Source organism: Chrysemys picta, chromosome 9, assembly GCF_011386835.1.
Source record: "Chrysemys picta bellii isolate R12L10 chromosome 9, ASM1138683v2, whole genome shotgun sequence".
Taxonomy (NCBI): Eukaryota; Metazoa; Chordata; order Testudines; family Emydidae; genus Chrysemys; species Chrysemys picta.
The window spans coordinates 31,134,884-31,140,883 of record NC_088799.1 but is presented as its reverse complement, the minus strand read 5'-3'; positions in this window follow the sequence as shown (position 1 = coordinate 31,140,883).

Genomic DNA, 6,000 nt, shown 5'->3' with positions numbered 1-6,000 from the left:
AACAGGGTGACGCTCTTAGACGATGTTGTGGCCCTCTTAGAGGGACAGTGTCTATACTTAATGCAACCAGTGTCCGAGTTACCTTTAAAGGGGGACAGCTGCGTACTACTAGTGAAGGGGACTACAAAGTCTTGGGCTATCCCTCATTTGAACACAATTACATGGCATATTGCCACGATGGTTTGGGAGGAAACACACAGACCTCGATACTGGAATTTGTGTGGGATTTTGTGGGAAAAAAACCAAACACTCATGAACGATTATGTGCCAATTATACTGACATGGTACCAGTGGAGGTTGGGCCTGTTGAATCAGGATGGGGCTTACCACTTAAAGCCCGAACGGAGGTAACCCCAAAGGCATGGCCTACATTTGTTAAACGATGGCCCAAATTAGAATGTCCACGACTGGTAACAATTAACCGGGTTATCAGAGACAGAGTGGAACCACCCGATTGTGTGTCATGCCCTGAACATATCCCTGTTCCAAAACCAGGACTGATAATGATAGGACCAGCTCTACCGGTCCTCACCTCGGTGGTATTCCACACTTACAAGGTTGAGGTGCGTATTCCTTTAGAGGAAGTGAACAGACAATGTGCAAAGGTCAGGCCTCAAATGAGTAGAAACATTACTAGCCTAACAAACCAAATTGGTGAGCGCTTAACTAGACAGAAGAGGGGATTACTAGATACCCTTGCAGGATGGTTTGGTGCAGGTAATTCTGTTGGCAACTCCTATACCATAGCACGCCAAGCTGAGAGGAGGGACCGGCTGGAATCAAGGTTGGCTGACGCTGTAATTTCTAATGCCCGGGGAGGACTGGATACTACTAAGGCCAGTCGATTGATCCTAGATAGCTTAAAGGATCTGTCAAACTCTGTATCCACCTCATTAGATATAACAAAATACCTAGGTCAAGAAGTCACCAGCCTGCTAATAAATGGGACTAAAATAAAGGCACTGGAGGAAAGTTGTTGGAGAGCAGGACAAACTTTGGCTATCACCACACAAGGAATTGTAACCGATCTCCTTGATGGCCGGGTCCATCCAGCCCTTATAGAAGTGGTGGGACCCTATCTCCCCAGTACCCCTCCGTGAGCATGGGGAAACAGAGAATCAATGAGAGTCCAAAGACCAGTTTGGACAGGTAACAGTATACTCTTTATCCTTCTGGTACCTTTAGGCATCCCTCATTTGCAACAAGCTAGGATAGTGACCTCCCTGCCAGTATGGAGAAGGGGTCATGTTATTAAAATAGAAGGCGTTGCATACGCTGAGGTCGCAGGGAGAGCATTGTATCCTGGTGAATGTTGCACCCATTCTGATAAAGAAATTCTGTGTACATGTCCATATAATGTTCTAACAAATCTGTCTAGGTTCGAAGTGGCCATTACTGAGAAACTGGCGCACACGGAGCTGGTCCAGATGAACAGTACCTACTGGTGTGTGACTGCCCAGAACCACTCCATCGAGCTAAATGGAAAGCCCTGCCCCTGGAGACATCCATCCGTGTGCATGACGGTCCCCCGAAGGTCAACCCTGACTGTTGACGGGACGCGGCTCCACCGTACTCCGCCAATGATGGGTAACCTAACATGGGATCCGGAATGGCACTACGGCAGTAAGTATCTAGAGGAGGGTCTACAGGCCCTGCAGGCGAAGATCGAGGAGTTGGTGGCCGAGGCCCAGAGGCATATTGGGGAAGGCCGTCTGAGGTACACTCAGATAGGAGAAACCGTGGACCAGGCCGATGTGAAGTACTCAAAGGCAAGGAACCAGGCAGTGGAGGTTAAAGCAATGATTATGGGCGATGCCATCTCAGGTGACAAGGTCCCCTGGGGATGGATCTGGATGTTATTTTGTCAAGTTATGTAGGGATTGTCTATCCTAACATTCCTGATGGTACTAGTGCTTTATCGGCGACTCCGCAGTAGGCTGAGTACATTAAAATTGGTATATTTGACCTGGCGGGTTAGGGAACCCTAGGGTCAAGAGGAGGGACTGAAGGGTTAAAATCCATGTGCATGTTATATAACAACCTGGTATATATGGATTGTGCCAGCTCTTTTTCAGACCCAAAGTCCAGAGTTTGGTCTGGAGACCAGAGGCCTAACTAATAGTGATCAGCTAAGAGAAAGCTGAGGTAAACAAAATAACATTGCCTTTACTAAGATCTGCTTGGTCAGTAGAAATGCCAGATGTTGAAGCAATAACTGAATAATTATGTTTCATCCAATGTTTCAAATTGAACAAAGAATCCCTGTTCCTATTGTGTTTCTCCTGAAGGGAAAACAGTCTTCCCACAGATCCAACCTTGAGTTTATGAAATATTGGCACATGTCACTATAATGATATGGCACCCTTCCACCTCCCTTCCAAGGGACCAATGCCCTGCCTTAAGACATAAAAGAGACAATCTCTATTTTCATATGCTTTCACTGTTTCTTTGCTTTATCCCCTAGACATGTACCTGTCGGACAATCAAAGGAGTTACTCCATTCCTATGGACCCCAAATCAGAATTCAACATATATATTTTATACTAATAACATTTTATCAAAGTATTAATCAAATGTTAATTTGCTAACTTGAGACCATGGGCGGAGACATTGTGTAACCTTTTAACCATTAGCTATTGTGCTATCTTGTCTTGCTGCAAAACCTATCCCGGGGTGTGGAACTGCCTACCCCGTCACTTTCCCCCGCCCATGGAAAATCTATATATTTCATTGTAATCAATTAATTGACAGTGTCTCTGAGCCTAATAAGCCAGGTGACACTCCGCCAGCGCTGTGTGTAATAAACTCCTATGCTTTGACCTCTACACGGTGTGGATTTATGTCCTTCAGTTTCCTCCTGCTTAGCTGTAAAAAGGGATCCCAAGATTGAAACTTCGTATGCGGAAATGTTATATTATCTCCTGTACATACGTGCACAACTCCTATCAAGTCTGGTGATATGAACTGTCTCCTTTTATATAAGAAAAATATATTTAAAGATCCCATTTGATGAGTTCTGTAAATATTTTGGAAAAAGTTATGAGGTGGGATGTTGACTTTGCAGCATTGTATATTGTTGTTGCCCCTGTAGCCGGAGTGGTTAGCCAATATGTGGGGTCTTTCAAGGTTGTTCCTATTAGGAGGAGACATTGATATGAGTCAGGTATATTTTTTTGGTGCAATCCTGTTTGTTTACAAAGAACATACACACAGCTGCTCTGTTCCCCTGAACTCAAACAGCAGATGGTTCCTCTCAGCTGCTTCTCTGGCTTTCTGCTTGCTCTCTCCTGCCTGGCTTTTTTGCCTTTTACTCACCACATGCTGTTTGTCAAACTGAATTTGTAGTCAGGAACCCTTCAGACCACACAGTTTAGCCCTGCTTAGGCTTTGCCATAATCCACAGTGTCTTTGTCAGTAGCCTCCTAATATTTCCAGCTAGCTAGCACTACATAGAGGCTTAATTGCGCCTCCATTTAGCCTAAAGAAGGGTGCTTAGAACACCCATAGGCTTTAACCAGGTCGATAATTGGCTTTAGAAAGATCCCTGGAGAGAGGAGGTTAACAATTTTCTAGCATAACCAGAATCCAAAATAAAGTGTGAATCTTGCGTTGTTTTGGGGACAGTTGTTCATTTTGCACATTTCAGTTTGAAAAAGTGCCCAAAGCAGAAGATAGATATTTAATTATGCGTGGAAATAAATAAGCAAATACATGTAACTTTTTATAGGCCCGATTTTCCATTCCCCTAAACTGTGTAGTCATTTACACCAGTGTAAAGTGAGTATAAAGTGCTACCAAATCAGAAAAAAATAAACGTTTCTACCCAATATATTCTTGCTTCCCATTAGTGCACAAGGTGCAGGGCAACAGAGAATCTGGTCCTTGAATTTTTCTCTATTTAGCTACAGTGCAGTATAGAAATGAAGACCCAACTTCCTATCTCTCTGTCCCTGGAAGCTTTGCATACTGGATATGATAACCAGGCAACATTAGAAATAAAGTAATTTAGAGCCATCCAATTTAATTTAATATAACTTTTCAGGCTGGAGTAAAAAAATCTTCATTTGCTAAAAGGGCCATATTTTGTAAGGGCCTTAAAATTCTTCCACTATATCTGCATGTGCAAATGCACAAATCATGTGATTCTTGTTCATCTAGTTACGTGCTTTCAGTGTGCAAGTATTACTTTTCATGTGTACCTGTGTTTTTCTGCATGTGCCAATGTTAAAAGATAGCCACTGGGATCTTAATATAAAACAGCAATTGCTTCTCCACTAATAGCACTGCTAATTAATGGCGAGTGCAGAAATATAGTAAGCATATTGCTAATTTAAAAAAATCCTGGTTATTAATAATAGATGTCAAAGAGAAGCCTCCCTCTCATAGTTTGTTCTGTCTCAGAGAGTTCATTCTGCAGCTCCCAGTGTCTAGAACTTCCCTGGAATCTGACTCTTGCTCTCCAGAATCAATACTGTATGTTACAGCTCAGTCCAGATTTCCACTTATTAAAGATCTGTTAGGGTGTGCTACCCTCAGGTGCAGGATTGTTCCCTACGCTGTTTTCTCTTTCTTACACTCTGAGTATTAGGAAATGGAAAACCACACCCCAACATTTATATTATGAGCTGTTGACTAGACCATAATGATCCCGATTCTTCAATATATCCACAAGTGGTTCAGCTTTAGTGAAGACAAGTGGCTGAAGGGAGTTTGTTGCGGCTACCCGATTCAGTGTTACTTAGCCCTGGCATGAGTTAGAGCAGGAATGGACATGCAGAGCTGAGCTCCACCATGCCCCTTCCTTTCTCTCTTTTTTCCCCCTTATGACTCTGGTTAGGAGTATGGCTGGTCTAGGATGTGACTGTCAAAAGAAAAGCATGGGACTCCTGTGCTTTGCCATTGCTGGTTTTGCTGATACTACGTGAAATGCATCACGCTGCAGCAATCCATAACATATAGTAGAGCGGATAAAAATCTCATGCTACGCTGTTATAAGAAGCTAATCTTTTGTCTTGGGCACTTCTGGAAGCCCTTGGGTCCAGTTTGTGGCATTTATTCACAGTAAGGCCAGTGAATGGCTGCACCATTCCAGGAGGAACTTGGGGAGGAATTTCATGGTACAGTATACTCCCCTGTCTGCAGTTGGCTAGCTCCATGGGACAGGGACACATCCTTGAGGCTTCGCACCCCTCCTAATCTCTTTCTAGCACAATTTTTTTGCTCCCATAAGTGCACAGAAGGAGCACTAGAATTGGTTTTGGTCCTTATAGGGTGCAATAAGAAGATTCCTTCTGCCCACCCCTGCCCCTCTGTGTAGACTAGGGACAATTTACCCTCTATAGGTCTAGGAATGGCATTTTTTTTTAAATGTCTGGCTGATGCACTAAATCCTCAGACAAACTTAATCGCCTTTTTTATGGAATCTTTGAAAGAAACATTGATTGGGCCATTTGACTTTCAGCTGCCTGGGACTCACATGGATAAAACTCTGTTCAGCTCTTTGAACACATGCCTCTCTGTACTGCTGTGACTAGCACTACAGATTCAACATGTGGTGCTTTAACATGTCGTTGTTGTTAATCTGTAGAGAATGCTGTTAGAAATTTCTCCATTCAATATGTTTTGAACTGCTTTGCCATACCTTCCACCCACCTCTCCAAAGTGTAGTAAATGCCTGCAAAACTTCATCAGTTAAAACCATGGGCCCAAATGCTGGGAGCTATATGGGGGACATGTCTCGCTCCAGAAGAACTTTCCTTTCCCATGGTGCTGTCCCCCTAAATCTAGTGGTAAAATGAAGACAAAGGGCAAAATGAAAGCCCTCTTTCCCTCCAGTCTGTAGCCCCTCTTAGCTGCTCTTCTTCTCCACAGTTGCAATCCTTTATATTAGCAGTAGGAGGTCCGGGTAGTAATTGTGCCTTACTGCCCCAATCAATCCTGAAGAATGCAAAATCTGAGGTGTTAACCAACTTTATAACCCCATTATCACATTTCCCACCC